Below are 22,511 nucleotides of genomic sequence, written 5' to 3'. Positions count from 1 at the left end.
TAGTAGTAATAGTAGTAGTATTTGCCATGCATTGGGCTAGTAGTAGTAGTAATAGTGGTAGCAATAGCAGTAGAAGTGGCAGCAGCAGGACTAATTGGAGCAGCATATTTGACTTGCAGTGGGCCAGGAATAGTAGTAGAAGTAGCAGGAACAGCAATAATAGTAGTATATTTGCCATGCACTGGGCTAGTAGTATTGATAGTTGTAGTAGCGGAAGTAGCAGCAGCAGCACTAGTAGTAATAGTAGTAGTATTTGCCATATACTAGATTACTAGCATTAGCAGTAGTAGTAACATTACTATTAGCAGCAGTAGCTGTTGTAGTAATAGTAGTAGAATTTGCCATGCACTGGACTACTGGTAGTAGCAGTAGTAGTAGCAATAGTAGACGCAGCAGTAGTAGTAGTAGTGTTAATATTTGCCATGCACTGGGCTATTAGTAGTAGTAGTAGCAGCAGCACCTGTACAAGTAGCAGCAGCAGTAGTAGTAGCAGCAGTAGCAGTAATGGCAGCAGTGGTGGTAATAGTAGTAGTATTTGCCATGCACTGGCCTAGTAGTAGTAGTAGTAGTAGTAGTGGTAGGAACAGCAGTGGAAGTGGCATCAGCAGCAGTAATAGTGGCAGCATATTTGACCTGCAGAGGGCCAGAAATAGAAGTAGAAAAATCAGCAAGAGCAATAGTAGTAGCCGGCACACGCTGCGTTAGGCGAAGCCCAACCGCAGACCGGGCCGGCCCTCCTGCCCGACAGCAGGTGGCCCGAAGCCAGTGGGAGCCAGCATTGTGTTGGGAAAGCCCCTTAGTACCAGCCACGCCACCCTTGCCCCCACGCCACCGTCCGAGCTCAGGACCCCGCCCCAGGTGGCCGGCAGGCCCGGGGAAGCGGCCTGGGCCCTCGATCAGGCTCCCGCCCCTGGCCATGGCGAAATGGCGGAGAGGCGGCTTTTTCCGTATGGAGCTGTGGAGAGCCACCCCGGCATACAGGTGGCGACGCCGGGGCTGGGCTGCAGTGGGGGCGGCCAGGTGCAGGTCGAGGGGCTCGCGGGCCGCACGGACGGCCCCCGGGTCCGCGGCCACGTGTGGTTCCCTTCAGGCCACCCCCGGAGCGTCTGGTGTGCCTCTGCCTTCCAGGGACGCCTTCTGGCCGCCTGGCTGCTCAGGCAGGCGGGGAGCGCCCCATCAGACGCTGGCTGTGGTGGGAGGGGCCTGAGGAGGTGGGGCTTGCAGCTGTGCCGGGCGGGGGCGGAGATAGCCGCGAACGCCGCGAGCGCCAAAAGGAGAAGGCGGAGCGGGAGGCAAAAAGCCTAGAGCACCCGGTCTTCCCTAGAGGTCTCCCATCCAAGTTCAACCAGGCCCGACCCTGCTTAGCTTCCGCGATCGCGGCGAGACCGGGCCCTTCTAGGCTGGTTTGGCAGTAGATGCCGGCGGGGTCGCGGGCTGCCTCTTGAGGCGCAGCTTAGCGGGCGCTTGGGCCTTACCGCCAGCCCATCGGCCCGCCCGTCCCGGCAGGGCCCCGCCGCCCGCCTAGGCCGGGGAACGGAGGTAGCAGCAGCAGTAGAAGTAGCAGCAGTAGTGGTAATAGAAGTAGTATTTGCCATGCACTGGGCTAGTAGTAATAGTAGTGGTAGTAGCAGCAGGAGAAGTGGCTGCAGCAGCAGGAGTAGTAGCACCATATATTCCCTGCAGAGGGCCAGTAGTAGTAGTAGCAGTAGCAGCAATTGAAGTAGTAGTAGTAGATTTGCCATGCAGTGGACTGCTAGTAGTAGCAGTAGTAGTAGAGTTAGCATCAGCAATAGAAGTGGCATCAGCAGCAGTAATAGTACCAGCAGATTTGTCCTGCAGTGGGCCAGTAGTGATAATAGAAGTAGCAGCCATAGCAGTAGTAGTAGTAGATTTGCCGTACACAGGGCTAGTAGTATTGATACTAGTAGTAGAAGTAGTAGCAGCATCAGGAGTAGTAGTAGTAGTATTTTCAATGCACTGGACTACTAGTAGTAGCAGTAGTAGTAGCATTTGTACAAGCAGCAGCAGTAGTAGTAATAGTAGTAGTATTTGCCATGCATTGGGCTAGTAGTAGTAGTAATAGTGGTAGCAATAGCAGTAGAAGTGGCAGCAGCAGGACTAATTGGAGCAGCATATTTGACTTGCAGTGGGCCAGGAATAGTAGTAGAAGTAGCAGGAACAGCAATAATAGTAGTATATTTGCCATGCACTGGGCTAGTAGTATTGATAGTTGTAGTAGCGGAAGTAGCAGCAGCAGCACTAGTAGTCATAGTAGTAGTATTTGCCATATACTAGATTACTAGCATTAGCAGTAGTAGTAACATTACTATTAGCAGCAGTAGCTGTTGTAGTAATAGTAGTAGAATTTGCCATGCACTGGACTACTGGTAGTAGCAGTAGTAGTAGCAATAGTAGACGCAGCAGTAGTAGTAGTAGTGTTAATATTTGCCATGCACTGGGCTATTAGTAGTAGTAGTAGCAGCAGCACCTGTACAAGTAGCAGCAGCAGTAGTAGTAGCAGCAGTAGCAGTAATGGCAGCAGTGGTGGTAATAGTAGTAGTATTTGCCATGCACTGGCCTAGTAGTAGTAGTAGTAGTAGTAGTGGTAGGAACAGCAGTAGAAGTGGCATCAGCAGCAGTAATAGTGGCAGCATATTTGACCTGCAGAGGGCCAGAAATAGAAGTAGAAGAATCAGCAAGAGCAATAGTAGTAGCCGGCACACGCTGCGTTAGGCGAAGCCCAACCGCAGACCGGGCCGGCCCTCCTGCCCGACAGCAGGTGGCCCGAAGCCAGTGGGAGCCAGCATTGTGTTGGGAAAGCCCCTTAGACCCAGCCACGCCACCCTTGCCCCCACGCCACCGTCCGAGCTCAGGACCCCGCCCCAGGTGGCCGGCAGGCCCGGGGAAGCGGCCTGGGCCCTCGATCCCGCTCCCGCCCCTGGCCATGGCGAAACGGCGGAGGGGCGGCTTTTTCCGTATGGAGCTGTGGAGAGCCACCCCGGCATACAGGTGGCGACGCCGGGGCTGGGCTGCAGTGGGGGCGGCCAGGTGCAGGTCGAGGGGCTCGCGGGCCGCACGGACGGCGCCCGGGTCCGCGGCCACGTCTGGTTCCCTTCAGGCCACCCCCGGAGCGTCTGGTGTGCCTCTGCCTTCCAGGGACGCCTTCTGGCCGCCTGGCCGCTCAGGCAGGCGGGGAGCGCCTCATAAGACGCTGGCTGTTGTGGGAGGGGCCTGAGGAGGTGGGGCTTGCAGCTGTGCCGGGCGGGGGCGGAGATAGCCGCGAACGCCGCGAGCGCCAAAAGGAGAAGGCGGAGCGGGAGGCAAAAAGCCTAGAGCACCCGGTCTTCCCTAGAGGTCTCCCATCCAAGTTCAACCAGGCCCGACCCTGCTTAGCTTCCTCGATCGCGGTGAGATCGGGCCCTTCTAGGCTGCTTTGGCAGTAGATCCTGGCGGGGTCGCGGGCTGCCTCTTGAGGCGCAGCTTAGCAGGCGCTTGGGCCTTACCGTCAGCCCAGCGGCCCTCCCGTCCCGGCAGGGCCCCGCCGCCCGCCTAGGCAGGGGAACGGAGGTCTCGGGCACCTCGGGGTGGCGGATGTGTTGGCGACCACCCAGCCCAGGACGGGCGGGAGCCAGCAAACTTTTCGGCGATTGGCGCCCCGACACAGATCCCGCAGGCCGCTCACGGGGAAGTGGCCCAGGAGGCTTCCGGACCCGGGGACGGCGGTCCCTTGGGCATCCCACCTGGCCGCCCACGCTGCGCTAGGCGCAGCTCAGACGCAGACCGGACCGGCCCTCCTGCCCGAAAGAAGCTGGCCCGAAGCCACTGGGAGCCACCATTGAGTTGGCACGGCCCCTAAGACCCAGCCACGCCACCCTCGCTCCCACGCCACCGTCCGAGCTCAGGACCCCGACCCAGGTGGCCGGCAGGCCCGGGGAAGCGGCCTGGGCCCTCGATCCCGCTCCCGCCCCCGGCCATGGCGAAACGGCGGAGGGGCGGCTTTTTCCGTATGGAGCTGTGGAGAGCCAGCCCGGCAGACAGGTGGCGACGCCGGGGCTGGGCTGCAGTGGCGGTGGCCAGTGCAGGTCGAGGGTCTCGCGGGCCGCACGGACGGCCCCCGGATCCGCGGACACGTCTGGTTTCCGTCAGGCCACCCCCGGAGCATCTGGTGTGTCTCCGCCTTCCAGGGACAACTACTGGCCACCTGGCCGCTCAGGCAAGCAGGGAGCGCCCCATCAGACGCTGGCTGTGGTGGGAGGGGCCTGAGGAGGTGGGGCTTGCAGCTGTACCCGGCGGGGGCGGAGATAGCCGCGAACGCCGCGAGCGCCAAAAGGAGAAGGCGGAGCGGGAGGCAAAAAGCCTAGAGCACCCGGTCTTCCCTAGAGGTCTCCCATCCAAGTTCAACCAGGCCCGACCCTGCTTAGCTTCCGCGATCGCGGCGAGACCGGGCCCTTCTAGGCTGGTTTGGCAGTAGATGCCGGCGGGGTCGCGGGCTGCCTCTTGAGGCGCAGCTTAGCGGGCGCTTGGGCCTTACCGCCAGCCCATTGGCCCGCCCGTCCCGGCAGGGCCCCACCGCCCGCCTAGGCCGGGGAACGGAGGTAGCAGCAGCAGTAGAAGTAGCAGCAGTAGTGGTAATAGAAGTAGTATTTGCCATGCACTGGGCTAGTAGTAATAGTAGTGGTAGTAGCAGCAGGAGAAGTGGCTGCAGCAGCAGGAGTAGTAGCACCATATATTCCCTGCAGAGGGCCAGTAGTAGTAGTAGCAGTAGCAGCAATTGAAGTAGTAGTAGTAGATTTGCCATGCAGTGGACTGCTAGTAGTAGCAGTAGTAGTAGAGTTAGCATCAGCAATAGAAGTGGCATCAGCAGCAGTAATAGTACCAGCAGATTTGTCCTGCAGTGGGCCAGTAGTGATAATAGAAGTAGCAGCCATAGCAGTAGTAGTAGTAGATTTGCCGTACACAGGGCTAGTAGTATTGATACTAGTAGTAGAAGTAGTAGCAGCATCAGGAGTAGTAGTAGTAGTATTTTCAATGCACTGGACTACTAGTAGTAGCAGTAGTAGTAGCATTTGTACAAGCAGCAGCAGTAGTAGTAATAGTAGTAGTATTTGCCATGCATTGGGCTAGTAGTAGTAGTAATAGTGGTAGCAATAGCAGTAGAAGTGGCAGCAGCAGGACTAATTGGAGCAGCATATTTGACTTGCAGTGGGCCAGGAATAGTAGTAGAAGTAGCAGGAACAGCAATAATAGTAGTATATTTGCCATGCACTGGGCTAGTAGTATTGATAGTTGTAGTAGCGGAAGTAGCAGCAGCAGCACTAGTAGTCATAGTAGTAGTATTTGCCATATACTAGATTACTAGCATTAGCAGTAGTAGTAACATTACTATTAGCAGCAGTAGCTGTTGTAGTAATAGTAGTAGAATTTGCCATGCACTGGACTACTGGTAGTAGCAGTAGTAGTAGCAATAGTAGACGCAGCAGTAGTAGTAGTAGTGTTAATATTTGCCATGCACTGGGCTATTAGTAGTAGTAGTAGCAGCAGCACCTGTACAAGTAGCAGCAGCAGTAGTAGTAGCAGCAGTAGCAGTAATGGCAGCAGTGGTGGTAATAGTAGTAGTATTTGCCATGCACTGGCCTAGTAGTAGTAGTAGTAGTAGTAGTGGTAGGAACAGCAGTAGAAGTGGCATCAGCAGCAGTAATAGTGGCAGCATATTTGACCTGCAGAGGGCCAGAAATAGAAGTAGAAAAATCAGCAAGAGCAATAGTAGTAGCCGGCACACGCTGCGTTAGGCGAAGCCCAACCGCAGACCGGGCCGGCCCTCCTGCCCGACAGCAGGTGGCCCGAAGCCAGTGGGAGCCAGCATTGTGTTGGGAAAGCCCCTTAGACCCAGCCACGCCACCCTTGCCCCCACGCCACCGTCCGAGCTCAGGACCCCGCCCCAGGTGGCCGGCAGGCCCGGGGAAGCGGCCTGGGCCCTCGATCAGGCTCCCGCCCCCGGCCATGGCGAAATGGCGGAGGGGCGGCTTTTTCCGTATGGAGCTGTGGAGAGCCACCCCGGCATACAGGTGGCGACGCCGGGGCTGGGCTGCAGTGGGGGCGGCCAGGTGCAGGTCGAGGGGCTCGCGGGCCGCACGGACGGCGCCCGGGTCCGCGGCCACGTCTGGTTCCCTTCAGGCCACCCCCGGAGCGTCTGGTGTGCCTCTGCCTTCCAGGGACGCCTTCTGGCCGCCTGGCCGCTCAGGCAGGCGGGGAGCGCCTCATAAGACGCTGGCTGTTGTGGGAGGGGCCTGAGGAGGTGGGGCTTGCAGCTGTGCCGGGCGGGGGCGGAGATAGCCGCGAACGCCGCGAGCGACAAAAGGAGAAGGCGGAGCGGGAGGCAAAAAGCCTAGAGCACCCGGTCTTCCCTAGAGGTCTCCCATCCAAGTTCAACCAGGCCCGACCCTGCTTAGCTTCCGCGATCGCGGCGAGATCGGGCCCTTCTAGGCTGCTTTGGCAGTAGATCCTGGCGGGGTCGCGGGCTGCCTCTTGAGGCGCAGCTTAGCAGGCGCTTGGGCCTTACCGTCAGCCCAGCGGCCCTCCCGTCCCGGCAGGGCCCCGCCGCCCGCCTAGGCAGGGGAACGGAGGTCTCGGGCACCTCGGGGTGGCGGATGTGTTGGCGACCACCCAGCCCAGGACGGGCGGGAGCCAGCAAACTTTTCGGCGATTGGCGCCCCAACACAGATCCCGCAGGCCGCTCACGGGGAAGTGGCCCAGGAGGCTTCCGGACCCGGGGACGGCGGTCCCTTGGGCATCCCACCTGGCCGCCCACGCTGCGCTAGGCGCAGCTCAGACGCAGACCGGACCGGCCCTCCTGCCCGAAAGAAGCTGGCCCGAAGCCACTGGGAGCCACCATTGAGTTGGCACGGCCCCTAAGACCCAGCCACGCCACCCTCGCCCCCACGCCACCGTCCGAGCTCAGGACCCCGACCCAGGTGGCCGGCAGGCCCGGGTAAGCGGCCTGGGCCCTCGATCCCGCTCCCGCCCCCGGCCATGGCGAAACGGCGGAGGGGCGGCTTTTTCCGTATGGAGCTGTGGAGAGCCAGCCCGGCAGACAGGTGGCGACGCCGGGGCTGGGCTGCAGTGGCGGTGGCCAGGTGCAGGTCGAGGGTCTCGCGGGCCGCACGGACGGCCCCCGGATCCGCGGACACGTCTGGTTTCCGTCAGGCCACCCCCGGAGCATCTGGTGTGTCTCTGCCTTCCAGGGACAACTACTGGCCACCTGGCCGCTCAGGCAAGCAGGGAGCGCCCCATCAGACGCTGGCTGTGGTGGGAGGGGCCTGAGGATGTGGGGCTTGCAGCTGTACCCGGCGGAGGCGGAGATAGACGCGAACGCCGCGGGCGCCAAAAGGAGAAGGCGGAGCGGGAGGCAAAAAGCCTAGAGCACCCGGTCTTTCCTAGAGGTCTCCCATCCAAGTTCAACCAGGCCCGACCCTGCTTAGCTTCCGCGATCGCGGCGAGACCGGGCCCTTCTAGGCTGGTTTGGCAGTAGATGCCGGCGGGGTCGCGGGCTGCCTCTTGAGGCGCAGCTTAGCGGGCGCTTGGGCCTTACCGCCAGCCCATCGGCCCGCCCGTCCCGGCAGGGCCCAGCCGCCCGCCTAGGCCGGGGAACGGAGGTAGCAGCAGCAGTAGAAGTAGCAGTAGTGGTAATAGAAGTAGTATTTGCCATACACTGGGCTAGTAGTAATAGTAGTGGTAGTAGCAGCAGGAGAAGTGGCTGCAGCAGCAGGAGTAGTAGCACCATATATTCCCTGCAGAGGGCCAGTAGTAGTAGTAGCAGTAGCAGCAATTGAAGTAGTAGTAGTAGATTTGCCATGCAGTGGACTGCTATTAGTAGCAGTAGTAGTAGAGTTAGCATCAGCAATAGAAGTGGCATCAGCAGCAGTAATAGTACCAGCAGATTTGTCCTGCAGTGGGCCAGTAGTGATAATAGAAGTAGCAGCCATAGCAGTAGTAGTAGTAGATTTGCTGTACACAGGGCTAGTAGTATTGATACTAGTAGTAGAAGTAGTAGCAGCATCAGGAGTAGTAGTAGTAGTATTTTCAATGCACTGGACTACTAGTAGTAGCAGTAGTAGTAGCATTTGTACAAGCAGCAGCAGTAGTAGTAATAGTAGTAGTATTTGCCATGCATTGGGCTAGTAGTAGTAGTAATAGTGGTAGCAATAGCAGTAGAAGTGGCAGCAGCAGGACTAATTGGAGCAGCATATTTGACTTGCAGTGGGCCAGGAATAGTAGTAGAAGTAGCAGGAACAGCAATAATAGTAGTATATTTGCCATGCACTGGGCTAGTAGTATTGATAGTTGTAGTAGCGGAAGTAGCAGCAGCAGCACTAGTAGTAATAGTAGTAGTATTTGCCATATACTAGATTACTAGCATTAGCAGTAGTAGTAACATTACTATTAGCAGCAGTAGCTGTTGTAGTAATAGTAGTAGAATTTGCCATGCACTGGACTACTGGTAGTAGCAGTAGTAGTAGCAATAGTAGACGCAGCAGTAGTAGTAGTAGTGTTAATATTTGCCATGCACTGGGCTATTAGTAGTAGTAGTAGCAGCAGCACCTGTACAAGTAGCAGCAGCAGTAGTAGTAGCAGCAGTAGCAGTAATGGCAGCAGTGGTGGTAATAGTAGTAGTATTTGCCATGCACTGGCCTAGTAGTAGTAGTAGTAGTAGTAGTGGTAGAAACAGCAGTAGAAGTGGCATCAGCAGCAGTAATAGTGGCAGCATATTTGACCTGCAGAGGGCCAAAAATAGAAGTAGAAAAATCAGCAAGAGCAATAGTAGTAGCCGGCACACGCTGCGTTAGGCGAAGCCCAACCGCAGACCGGGCCGGCCCTCCTGCCCGACAGCAGGTGGCCCGAAGCCAGTGGGAGCCAGCATTGTGTTGGGAAAGCCCCTTAGACCCAGCCACGCCACCCTTGCCCCCACGCCACCGTCCGAGCTCAGGACCCCGCCCCAGGTGGCCGGCAGGCCCGGGGAAGCGGCCTGGGCCCTCGATCCCGCTCCCGCCCCTGGCCATGGCGAAACGGCAGAGGGGCGGCTTTTTCCGTATGGAGCTGTGGAGAGCCACCCCGGCAGACAGGTGGCGGCGCCGGGGCTGGGCTGCAGTGGGGGCGGCCAGGTGCAGGTCGAGGGGCTCGCGGGCCGCACGGACGGCGCCCGGGTCCGCGGCCACGTCTGGTTCCCTTCAGGCCACCCCCGGAGCGTCTGGTGTGCCTCTGCCTTCCAGGGACGCCTTCTGGCCGCCTGGCCGCTCAGGCAGGCGGGGAGCGCCTCATAAGACGCTGGCTGTTGTGGGAGGGGCCTGAGGAGGTGGGGCTTGCAGCTGTGCCGGGCGGGGGCGGAGATAGCCGCGAACGCCGCGAGCGCCAAAAGGAGAAGGCGGAGTGGGAGGCAAAAAGCCTAGAGCACCCGGTCTTCCCTAGAGGTCTCACATCCAAGTTCAACCAGGCCCGACCCTGCTTAGCTTCCGCGGTCGCGGCGAGATCGGGCCCTTCTAGGCTGCTTTGGCAGTAGATCCTGACGGGGTCGCGGGCTGCCTCTTGAGGCGCAGCTTAGCAGGCGCTTGGGCCTTACCGTCAGCCCAGCGGCCCGCCCGTCCCGGCAGGGACCCGCCGCCCGCCTAGGCAGGGGAACGGATCTCTCGTTGATGACCTCGACGTTGCTCCGCCGGCCCACAGGTGTCTGGAGGCACTCAGTGACCTTGGAGGGAAAATGAGGCACACCTGTGGGGCATAGGAGTCCCCGGACATGTACTTCCTTTAAAGCAAAGCGACTAAGAAATCCTGGAAAGAGCTGCATGCCTCCCTTTCTGCAGGGCTACTCAGGGCCTAACCTGGAGGCGAGTTCTCACGTTGAGGTTCCCTTTAGCTCTAGAGCCTGTCATGCGGACTGCCACCGCGGCCACGGAAGCCCCTGGTTTAGAGAGAGCAAACTCATAATTTTCCCCGAAGCATTCTTCCAGGGCTCACTGGCCTGTCCGGAGCCGGGAATGTCAGGGAGCTTCAAGGCAGGCATGAATGCCGCCCTCAAAATGGGAAAGCAGGGCTAGTTCCAGCAGGCCTCCGTTTTCATGGGCACACTCAGCGTACATCCCTGTGGTTTCTATCGTGTCCCAAAGACACCGGTTACCCTGCGTTTCCTTCCCTGAGTCAACTTATCGAAGTAGGGAGTCCCGCATCCAGCGAACTGTCTCAACCAAGGAATGCCGTAGCTGCTCCTCTGGGCCTGGGGCTGCCTGCAGTGCCAAAGAAGGAACAGGACTTGAATTGCAGTAAGAACCCAAGCCGCCGTCCTCTAGGAGGCACGGTGCCTTCAGTCAGGAGGTCCTGGACGGAATGCGAAGACGAGGGTTACTCTGAGCGCAGCTCCGATTAGCGCAACGCGTACGACCTCCACGCCATGTGGGACATGCCAGAATGAAGTTCGTGAACGTGTGCGAGTACTGAGGAAATTAAGCTGCTCCAAAAGAGAGGGCAGTGCGTTTCCCTATGCTCGGCGTGCACAGAGGGGCTCTAAAGGGCTACGGGCCTGGATGTTGCTTAGCAGACCCAGGTGCGCCTGGGGTTACTCAGTGTTCCTGCCGGGAACAGGGTGCCCCGGCTAGCCTCCCAGGTGTCCAGAAAGCTGTGCTGCCGTTAAAGGTATGCAGAGCAGAGGCCACCGCCTCCTGGAAACTGCAGCACGCCTCCGCTTCTGCACGGCAAATCAGGGCCTTACTTCCAGGCATGGGTTCATGCTGGGTGTGCCGGGAGCCACACAGCATGCTAAGATGCTGACTTTCTCCTCGAGCAGAGTGACTTCAGGTACGAGGGCGGGCCTCGCAGTGTTCCAAGCACAGCGTTCTCTCATGGCAGCTCACACGAGGGCCATGACAGAGTCTTCCTGGGCACTTCGCACTCACCAGCCATGTTGTCCTGAGGGCGTTCGAGGGCTCTGGAGATGTAGCGCTCCTCAAGGAACGCGCAGTGTGTGGTTGCCCAGCACTCGGCACACACAGGGGTCCTCCGAGGGAATCAACCAATGGACCTCGACGTTGCTCAGCCGGCCCACAGGTGTCTGGAGGCACTCAGTGACCTTGGAGGGAAAATGATGCACACCCGTGGGGCCTAGGAGTCCCTGGACGTGTACTTCCTTTAAAGCAAAGCGACTAAGAACTCCTGGAAAGAGCTGCATGCCTCCCTTTCTGCACGGCTACTCAGGGCCTAACCTGGAGGCGAGTTCTCACGTTGAGGTTCCCTTTAGCTCTAGAGCCTGTCATGCGGACCGCCACCGCGGCCACGGAAGCCCCTGGTTTAGAGAGAGCAAACTCATAATTTTCCCCGAAGCATTCTTCCAGGGCTCACTGGCCTGTCGGGAGCCGGGAATGTCAGGGAGCTTCAAGGCAGGCATGAATGCCGCCCTCAAAATGGAAAAGCAGGGCTAGTTCCAGCAGGCCCCCGTTTTCATGGGCACACTCAGCGTACATCCCTGTGGTTTCTAACGAGTCCCAAGAGACACCGGTTACCCTGCGTTTCCTTCCCTGAGTCAAATTATCGAAGTAGGGAGTCCCGCATCCAGCGAACTGTCTCAACCAAGGAACGCCGTAGCTGCTCCTCTGGGCCTGGGGCTGCCTGCAGTGCCAAGAAGGAACAGGACTTGAATTGCAGTAAGAACCCAAGCCGCCGTCCTCTAGGAGGCACGGTGCCTTCAGTCAGGAGGTCCTGGATGGAATGCGAAGACGAGGGTTACTCTGAGCGCAGCTCCGATTAGGGCAACGCGTAAGACCTCCGCGCCATGTGGGACGTGCCAGAACGGTGTTCGTGAACGTGTGCGAGTGCTGAGGAAACCAAGCTGCTCCAAAAGAGAGGGCAGTGCGTTTCCCTACGCTCGGCGTGCACAGAGGGGCTCTAAAGGGCTACGGGCCTGGATGTTGCTTAGCAGACCCAGGCGCGCCTGGGGTTACTCAGTGTTCCTGCCGGGAACAGGGTGCCCCGGCTAGCCTCCCAGGTGTCCAGAAAGCTGTGCTGCCGTTCAAGGTATGCACAGCAGAGGCCACCGCCTCCTGGAAACTGCAGCACGCCTCCGCTTCTGCACGGCAAATCAGGGCCTTACTTCCAGGCATGGGTTCATGCTGGGTGTGCCGGGAGCCACACAGCATGCTAAGATGCTGACTTTCTCCTCGAGCAGAGTGACTTCAGGTACGAGGGCGGGCCTCGCAGTGTTCCAAGCACAGCGTTCTCTCATGGCAGCTCACACGAGGGCCATGACAGAGTCTTCCTGGGCACTTCGCACTCACCAGCCATGTTGTCCTGAGGGCGTTCGAGGGCTCTGGAGATGTAGCCCTCCTCAAGGAACGCGCAGTGTGTGGTTGCCCAGCCCTCGGCACGCACAGGGGTCCTCCGAGGGAATCAATCAATGGACCTCGACGTTGCTCAGCCGGCCCACAGGTGTCTGGTGGCACTCAGTGACCTTGGAGGGAAAATGATGCACACCTGTGGGGCCTAGGAGTCCCCGGACGTGTACTTCCTTTAAAGCAAAGCGACTAAGAACTCCTGGAAAGAGCTGCATGCCTCCCTTTCTGCACGGCTACTCAGGGCCTAACCTGGAGGCGAGTTCTCACGTTGAGGTTCCCTTTAGCTCTAGAGCCTGTCCTGCGGACCGCCACCGCGGCCACGGAAGCCCCTGGTTTAGAGAGAGCAAACTCATAATTTTACCCGAAGCATTCTTCCAGGGCTCACTGGCCTGTCGGGAGCCGGGAATGTCAGGGAGCTTCAAGGCAGGCATGAATGCTGCCCTCAAAATGGGAAAGCAGGGCTAGTTCCAGCAGGGCCCCGTTTTCATGGGCACACTCAGCGTACATCCCTGTGGTTTCTAACGAGTCCCAAGAGACACCGGTTACCCTGCGTTTCCTTCCCTGAGTCAACTTATCGAAGTAGGGAGTCCCGCATCCAGCGAACTGTCTCAACCAAGGAAAGCCGTAGCTGCTCCTCTGCGCATGGGGCTGCCTGCAGTGCCAAAGAAGGAACAGGACTTGAATTGCAGTAAGAACCCAAGCCGCCGTCCTCTAGGAGGCACGGTGCCTTCAGTCAGGAGGTCCTGGATGGAATGCGAAGACGAGGGTTACTCTGAGCGCAGCTCCGATTAGGGCAACGCGTAAGACCTCCGCGCCATGTGGGACGTGCCAGAACGGTGTTCGTGAACGTGTGCGAGTGCTGAGGAAACCAAGCTGCTCCAAAAGAGGGGGCAGTGCGTTTCCCTATGCTCGGCGTGCACAGAGGGCCTCTAAAGGGCTACGGGCCTGGATGTTGCTTAGCAGACCCAGGTGCGCCTGGGGTTACTCAGTGTTCCTGCCGGGAACAGGGTGCCCCGGCTAGCCTCCCAGGTGTCCAGAAAGCTGTGCTGCCGTTCAAGGTATGCAGAGCAGAGGCCACCACCTCCTGGAAACTGCAGCACGCCTCCGCTTCTGCATGGCAAATCAGGGCCTTACTTCCAGGCATGGGTTCATGCTGGGTGTGCCGGGAGCCACACATCATGCTAAGATGCCGACTTTCTCCTCGAGCAGAGTGACTTCAGGTACGAGGGCGGGCCTCGCAGTGTTCCAAGCACAGCGTTCTCTCATGGCAGCTCACACGAGGGCCATGACAGAGTCTTCCTGGGCACTTCGCACTCACCAGCCATGTTGTCCTGAGGGCGTTCGAGGGCTCTGGAGATGTAGCGCTCCTCAAGGATCGCGCAGTGTGTGGTTGCCCAGCACTCGGCACGCACAGGGGTCCTCCGAGGGAATCAACCAATGGACCTCGACGTTGCTCAGCCGGCCCACAGGTGTCTGGAGCTACTCAGTGACCTTGGAGGGAAAATGATGCACACCCGTGGGGCCTAGGAGTCCCCGGACGTGTACTTCCTTTAAAGCAAAGCGACTAAGAACTCCTGGAAAGAGCTGCATGCCTCCCTTTCTGCACGGCTACTCAGGGCCTAACCTGGAGGCGAGTTCTCACGTTGAGGTTCCCTTTAGCTCTAGAGCCTGTCCTGCGGACCGCCACCGCGGCCACGGGAGCCCCTGGTTTAGAGAGAGCAAACTCATAATTTTCCCCGAAACATTCTTCCAGGGCTCACTGGCCTGTCGGGAGCCGGGAATGTCAGGGAGCTTCAAGGCAGGCATGAATGCTGCCCTCAAAATGGGAAAGCAGGGCTAGTTCCAGCAGGGCCCCGTTTTCATGGGCACACTCAGCGTACATCCCTGTGGTTTCTAACGAGTCCCAAGAGACACCGGTTACCCTGCGTTTCCTTTCCTGAGTCAACTTATCGAAGTAGGGAGTCCCGCATCCAGCGAACTGTCTCAACCAAGGAAAGCCGTAGCTGCTCCTCTGGGCCTGGGGCTGCCTGCAGTGCCAAAGAAGGAACAGGACTTGAATTGCAGTAAGAACCCAAGCCGCCGTCCTCTAGGAGGCACGGTGCCTTCAGTCAGGAGGTCCTGGATGGAATGCGAAGACGAGGGTTACTCTGAGCGCAGCTCCGATTAGGGCAACGCGTAAGACCTCCGCGCCATGTGGGACGTGCCAGAACGGTGTTCGTGAACGTGTGCGAGTGCTGAGGAAACCAAGCTGCTCCAAAAGAGGGGGCAGTGCGTTTCCCTACGCTCGGCGTGCACAGAGGGCCTCTAAAGGGCTACGGGCCTGGATGTTGCTTAGCAGACCCAGGTGCGCCTGGGGTTACTCAGTGTTCCTGCCGGGAACAGGGTGCCCCGGCTAGCCTCCCAGGTGTCCAGAAAGCTGTGCTGCCGTTCAAGGTATGCAGAGCAGAGGCCACCGCCTCCTGGAAACTGCAGCACGCCTCCGCTTCTGCACGGCAAATCAGGGCCTTACTTCCAGGCATGGGTTCATGCTGGGTGTGCCGGGAGCCACACAGCATGCTAAGATGCTGACTTTCTCCTCGAGCAGAGTGACTTCAGGTACGAGGGCGGGCCTCGCAGTGTTCCAAGCACAGCGTTCTCTCATGGCAGCTCACACGAGGGCCATGACAGAGTCTTCCTGGGCACTTCGCACTCACCAGCCATGTTGTCCTGAGGGCGTTCGAGGGCTCTGGAGATGTAGCGCTCCTCAAGGAACGCGCAGTGTGTGGTTGCCCAGCACTCGGCACGCACAGGGGTCCTCCGAGGGAATCAACCAATGGACCTCGACGTTGCTCAGCCGGCCCACAGGTATCTGGAGGCACTCAGTGACCTTGGAGGGAAAAGGATGCACACCCGTGGGGCCTAGGAGTCCCCGGACGTGTACTTCCTTTAAAGCAAAGCGACTAAGAACTCCTGGAAAGAGCTGCATGCCTCCCTTTCTGCACGGCTACTCAGGGCCTAACCTGGAGGCGAGTTCTCACATTGAGGTTCCCTTTAGCTCTAGAGCCTGTCCAGCGGACCGCCACTGCGGCCACGGAAGCCCCTGGTTTAGAGAGAGCAAACTCATAATTTTCCCCGAAGCATTCTTCCAGGGCTCACTGGCCTGTCGGGAGCCGGGAATGTCAGGGAGCTTCAAGGCAGGCATGAATGCCGCCCTCAAAATGGGAAAGCAGGGCTAGTTCCAGCAGGGCCCCGTTTTCATGGGCACACTCAGCGTACATCCCTGTGGTTTCTAACGAGTCCCAAGAGACACCGGTTACCCTGCGTTTCCTTCCCTGAGTCAACTTATCGAAGTAGGGAGTCCCGCATCCAGCGAACTGTCTCAACCAAGGAACGCCGTAGCTGCTCCTCTGGGCCTGGGGCTGCCTGCAGTGCCAAAGAAGGAACAGGACTTGAATTGCAGTAAGAACCCAAGCCGCCATCCTCTAGGAGGCACGGTGCCTTCAGTCAGGAGGTCCTGGATGGAATGCGAAGACGAGGGTTACTCTGAGCGCAGCTCTGATTAGGGCAACGCGTAAGACCTCCGCGCCATGTGGGACGTGCCAGAACGGTGTTCGTGAACGTGTGCGAGTGCTGAGGAAACCAAGCTGCTCCAAAAGAGAGGGCAGTGCATTTCCCTACGCTCGGCGTGCACAGAGGGGCTCTAAAGGGCTACGGGCCTGGATGTTGCTTAGCAGACCCAGGTGCGCCTGGGGTTACTCAGTGTTCCTGCCGGGAACAGGGTGCCCCGGCTAGCCTCCCAGGTGTCCAGAAAGCTGTGCTGCCGTTCAAGGTATGCAGAGCAGAGGCCACCGCCTCCTGGAAACTGCAGCACGCCTCCGCTTCTGCACGGCAAATCAGGGCCTTACTTCCAGGCATGGGTTCATGCTGGGTGTGCCGGGAGCCACACAGCATGCTAAGATGCTGACTTTCTCCTCGAGCAGAGTGACTTCAGGTACGAGGGCGGGCCTCGCAGTGTTCCAAGCACAGCGTTCTCTCATGGCAGCTCACACGAGGGCCATGACAGAGTCTTCCTGGGCACTTCGCACTCACCAGCCATGTTGTCCTGAGGGCGTTCGAGGGCTCTGGAGATGTAGCCCTCCTCAAGGAACGCGCAGTGTGTGGTTGCCCGGCACTCGGCACGCACAGGGGTCCTCCGAGGGAATCAACCAATGGACCTCGACGTTGCTCAGCCGGCCCACAGGTGTCTGGAGGCACTCAGTGACCTTGGAGGGAAAAGGATGCACACCCGTGGGGCCTAGGAGTCCCCGGACGTGTACTTCCTTTAAAGCAAAGCGACTAAGAACTCCTGGAAGGAGCTGCATGCCTCCCTTTCTGCATGGCTACTCACGGCCTAACCTGGAGGCGAGTTCTCACGTTGAGGTTCCCTTTAGCTCTAGAGCCTGTCCTGCGGACCGCCACCGCGGCCACGGAAGCCCCTGGTTTAGAGAGAGCAAACTCATAATTTTCCCCGAAGCATTCTTCCAGGGCTCACTGGCCTGTCGGGAGCCGGGAATGTCAGGGAGCTTCAAGGCAGGCATGAATGCCGCCCTCAAAATGGGAAAGCAGGGCTAGTTCCAGCAGGGCCCCGTTTTCATGGGCACACTCAGCGTACATCCCTGTGGTTTCTAACGAGTCCCAAGAGACACCGGTTACCCTGCGTATCCTTCCCTGAGTCAACTTATCGAAGTAGGGAGTCCCGCATCCAGCGAACTGTCTCAACCAAGGAACGCCGTAGCTGCTCCTCTGGGCCTGGGGCTGCCTGCAGTGCCAAAGAAGGAACAGGACTTGAATTGCAGTAAGAACCCAAGCCGCCGTCCTCTAGGAGGCACGGTGCCTTCAGTCAGGAGGTCCTGGATGGAATGCGAAGACGAGGGTTACTCTGAGCGCAGCTCCGATTAGGGCAACGCGTAAGACCTCCGCGCCATGTGGGACGTGCCAGAACGGTGTTCGTGAACGTGTGCGAGTGCTGAGGAAACCAAGCTGCTCCAAAAGAGAGGGCAGTGCGTTTCCCTACGCTCGGCGTGCACAGAGGGGCTCTAAAGGGCTACGGGCCTGGATGTTGCTTAGCAGACCCAGGTGCGCCTGGGGTTACTCAGTGTTCCTGCCGGGAACAGGGTGCCCCGGCTAGCCTCCCAGGTGTCCAGAAAGCTGTGCTGCCGTTCAAGGTATGCAGAGCAGAGGCCACCGCCTCCTGGAAACTGCAGCACGCCTCCGCTTCTGCACGGCAAATCAGGGCCTTACTTCCAGGCATGGGTTCATGCTGGGTGTGCCGGGAGCCACACAGCATGCTAAGATGCTGACTTTCTCCTCGAGCAGAGTGACTTCAGGTACGAGGGCGGGCCTCGCAGTGTTCCAAGCACAGCGTTCTCTCATGGCAGCTCACACGAGGGCCATGACAGAGTCTTCCTGGGCACTTCGCACTCACCAGCCATGTTGTCCTGAGGGGGTTTGAGGGCTCTGGAAATGTAGCGCTCCTCAAGGAACGCGCAGTGTGTGGTTGCCCAGCACTCGGCACGCACAGGGGTCCTCCGAGGGAATCAATCAGTGGACCTCGACGTTGCTCAGCCGGCCCACAGGTGTCTGGAGGCACTCAGTGACCTTGGAGGGAAAAGGATGCACACCCGTGGGGCCTAGGAGTCCCCGGACGTGTACTTCCTTTAAAGCAAAGCGACTAAGAACTCCTGGAAAGAGCTGCATGCCTCCCTTTCTGCACGGCTACTCAGGGCCTAACCTGGAGGCGAGTTCTCACGTTGAGGTTCCCTTTAGCTCTAGAGCCTGTCCTGCGGACCGCCACCTTGGCCACGGAAGCCCCTGGTTTAGAGAGAGCAAACACATAATTTTCCCTGAAGCATTCTTCCAGGGCTCACTGGCCTGTCGGGAGCCGGGAATGTCAGGGAGCTTCAAGGCAGGCATGAATGCCGCCCTCAAAATGGGAAAGCAGGGCTAGTTCCAGCAGGGGCCCGTTTTCATGGGCACACTCAGCGTACATCCCTGTGGTTTCTAACGAGTCCCAAGAGACACCGGTTACCCTGCGTTTCCTTCCCTGAGTCAACTTATCGAAGTAGGGAGTCCCGCATCCAGCGAACTGTCTCAACCAAGGAACGCCGTAGCTGCTCCTCTGGGCCTGGGGCTGCCTGCAGTGCCAAGAAGGAACAGGACTTGAATTGCAGTAAGAACCCAAGCCGCCGTCCTCTAGGAGGCACGGTGCCTTCAGTCAGGAGGTCCTGGATGGAATGCGAAGACGAGGGTTACTCTGAGCGCAGCTCCGATTAGGGCAACGCGTAAGACCTCCGCGCCATGTGGGACGTGCCAGAACGGTGTTCGTGAACGTGTGCGAGTGCTGAGGAAACCAAGCTGCTCCAAAAGAGAGGGCAGTGCGTTTCCCTACGCTCGGTGTGCACAGAGGGGCTCTAAAGGGCTACGGGCCTGGATGTTGCTTAGCAGACCCAGGTGCGCCTGGGGTTACTCAGTGTTCCTGCCGGGAACAGGGTGCCCCGGCTAGCCTCCCAGGTGTCCAGAAAGCTGTGCTGCCGTTCAAGGTATGCAGAGCAGAGGCCACCGCCTCCTGGAAACTGCAGCACGCCTCCGCTTCTGCACGGCAAATCAGGGCCTTACTTCCAGGCATGGGTTCATGCTGGGTGTGCCGGGAGCCACACAGCATGCTAAGATGCTGACTTTCTCCTCGAGCAGAGTGACTTCAGGTACGAGGGCGGGCCTCGCAGTGTTCCAAGCACAGCGTTCTCTCATGGCAGCTCACACGAGGGCCATGACAGAGTCTTCCTGGGCACTTCGCACTCACCAGCCATGTTGTCCTGAGGGGGTTTGAGGGCTCTGGAGATGTAGCGCTCCTCAAGGAACGCGCAGTGTGTGGTTGCCCAGCACTCGGCACGCACAGGGGTCCTCCGAGGGAATCAATCAATGGACCTCGACGTTGCTCAGCCGGCCCACAGGTGTCTGGAGGCACTCAGTGACCTTGGAGGGAAAATGATGCACACCCGTGGGGCCTAGGAGTCCCCGGACGTGTACTTCCTTTAAAGCAAAGCGACTAAGAACTCCTGGAAAGAGCTGCATGCCTCCCTTTCTGCACGGCTACTCAGGGCCTAACCTGGAGGCGAGTTCTCACGTTGAGGTTCCCTTTAGCTCTAGAGCCTGTCTTGCGGACCGCCACCGCGGCCACGGAAGCCCCTGGTTTAGAGAGAGCAAACTCATAATTTTCCCCGAAGCATTCTTCCAGGGCTCACTGGCCTGTCGGGAGCCGGGAATGTCAGGGAGCTTCAAGGCAGTCATGAATGCCGCCCTCAAAATGGGAAAGCAGGGCTAGTTCCAGCAGGCCCCCATTTTCATGGGCACACTCAGCGTACATCCCTGTGGTTTCTAACGAGTCCCAAGAGACACCGGTTACCCTGCGTTTCCTTCCCTGAGTCAACTTATCGAAGTAGGGAGTCCCGCATGCAGCGAACTGTCTCAACCAAGGAACGCCGTAGCTGCTCCTCTGGGCCTGGGGCTGCCTGCAGTGCCAAGAAGGAACAGGACTTGAATTGCAGTAAGAACCCAAGCCGCCGTCCTCTAGGAGGCACGGTGCCTTCAGTCAGGAGGTCCTGGATGGAATGCGAAGACGAGGGTTACTCTGAGCGCAGCTCCGATTAGGGCAACGCGTAAGACCTCCGCGCCATGTGGGACGTGCCAGAACGGTGTTCGTGAACGTGTGCGAGTGCTGAGGAAACCAAGCTGCTCCAAAAGAGGGGGCAGTGCGTTTCCCTACGCTCGGCGTGCACAGAGGGCCTCTAAAGGGCTACGGGCCTGGATGTTGCTTAGCAGACCCAGGTGCGCCTGGGGGTACTCAGTGTTCCTGCCGGGAACAGGGTGCCCCGGCTAGCCTCCCAGGTGTCCAGAAAGCTGTGCTGCCGTTCAAGGTATGCAGAGCAGAGGCCACCACCTTCTGGAAACTGCAGCACGCCTCCGCTTCTGCACGGCAAATCAGGGCCTTACTTCCAGGCATGGGTTCATGCTGGGTGTGCCGGGAGCCACACAGCATGCTAAGATGCTGACTTTCTCCTCGAGCAGAGTGACTTCAGGTACGAGGGCGGGCCTCGCAGTGTTCCAAGCACAGCGTTCTCTCATGGCAGCTCACACGAGGGCCATGACAGAGTCTTCCTGGGCACTTCGCACTCACCAGCCATGTTGTCCTGAGGGCGTTCGAGGGCTCTGGAGATGTAGCGCTCCTCAAGGATCGCGCATTGTGTGGTTGCCCAGCACTCGGCATGCACAGGGGTCCTCCGAGGGAATCAACCAATGGACCTCGACGTTGCTCAGCCGGCCCACAGGTGTCTGGAGGCACTCAGTGACCTTGGAGGGAAAATGATGCACACCCGTGGGGCCTAGGAGTCCCCGGACGTGTACTTCCTTTAAAGCAAAGCGACTAAGAACTCCTGGAAAGAGCTGCATGCCTCCCTTTCTGCACGGCTACTCAGGGCCTAACCTGGAGGCGAGTTCTCACGTTGAGGTTCCCTTTAGCTCTAGAGCCTGTCCTGCGGACCGCCACCTTGGCCACGGAAGCCCCTGGTTTAGAGAGAGCAAACTCATAATTTTCCCCGAAGCATTCTTCCAGGGCTCACTGGCCTGTCGGGAGCCGGGAATGTCAGGGAGCTTCAAGGCAGGCATGAATGCCGCCCTCAAAATGGGAAAGCAGGGCTAGTTCCAGCAGGCCCCCGTTTTCATGGGCACACTCAGCGTACATCCCTGTGGTTTCTAACGAGTCCCAAGAGACACCGGTTACCCTGCGTTTCCTTCCCTGAGTCAACTTATCGAAGTAGGGAGTCCCGCATCCAGCGAACTGTCTCAACCAAGAAACGCCGTAGCTGCTCCTCTGGGCCTGGGGCTCCCTGCAGTGCCAAGAAGGAACAGGACTTGAATTGCAGTAAGAACCCAAGCCGCCGTCCTCTAGGAGGCACGGTGCCTTCAGTCAGGAGGTCCTGGATGGAATGCGAAGACGAGGGTTACTCTGAGCGCAGCTCCGATTAGGGCAACGCGTAAGACCTCCGCGCCATGTGGGACGTGCCAGAACGGTGTTCGTGAACGTGTGCGAGTGCTGAGGAAACCAAGCTGCTCCAAAAGAGGGGGCAGTGCGTTTCCCTACGCTCGGCGTGCACAGAGGGCCTCTAAAGGGCTACGGGCCTGGATGTTGCTTAGCAGACCCAGGTGCGCCTGGGGGTACTCAGTGTTCCTGCCGGGAACAGGGTGCCCCGGCTAGCCTCCCAGGTGTCCAGAAAGCTGTGCTGCCGTTCAAGGTATGCAGAGCAGAGGCCACCACCTTCTGGAAACTGCAGCACGCCTCCGCTTCTGCACGGCAAATCAGGGCCTTACTTCCAGGCATGGGTTCATGCTGGGTGTGCCGGGAGCCACACAGCATGCTAAGATGCTGACTTTCTCCTCGAGCAGAGTGACTTCAGGTACGAGGGCGGGCCTCGCAGTGTTCCAAGCACAGCGTTCTCTCATGGCAGCTCACACGAGGGCCATGACAGAGTCTTCCTGGGCACTTCGCACTCACCAGCCATGTTGTCCTGAGGGCGTTCGAGGGCTCTGGAGATGTAGCGCTCCTCAAGGATCGCGCATTGTGTGGTTGCCCAGCACTCGGCACGCACAGGGGTCCTCCGAGGGAATCAACCAATGGACCTCGACGTTGCTCAGCCGGCCCACAGGTGTCTGGAGGCACTCAGTGACCTTGGAGGGAAAATGATGCACACCCGTGGGGCCTAGGAGTCCCCGGACGTGTACTTCCTTTAAAGCAAAGCGACTAAGAACTCCTGGAAAGAGCTGCATGCCTCCCTTTCTGCACGGCTACTCAGGGCCTAACCTGGAGGCGAGTTCTCACGTTGAGGTTCCCTTTAGCTCTAGAGCCTGTCCTGCGGACCGCCACCTTGGCCACGGAAGCCCCTGGTTTAGAGAGAGCAAACTCATAATTTTCCCCGAAGCATTCTTCCAGGGCTCACTGGCCTGTCGGGAGCCGGGAATGTCAGGGAGCTTCAAGGCAGGCATGAATGCCGCCCTCAAAATGGGAAAGCAGGGCTAGTTCCAGCAGGCCCCCGTTTTCATGGGCACACTCAGCGTACATCCCTGTGGTTT

Source organism: Orcinus orca, chromosome 12 (assembly GCF_937001465.1).
Source record: "Orcinus orca chromosome 12, mOrcOrc1.1, whole genome shotgun sequence".
NCBI lineage: Eukaryota > Metazoa > Chordata > Mammalia > Artiodactyla > Delphinidae > Orcinus > Orcinus orca.
Note: the sequence above shows the minus strand (reverse complement) of the source record.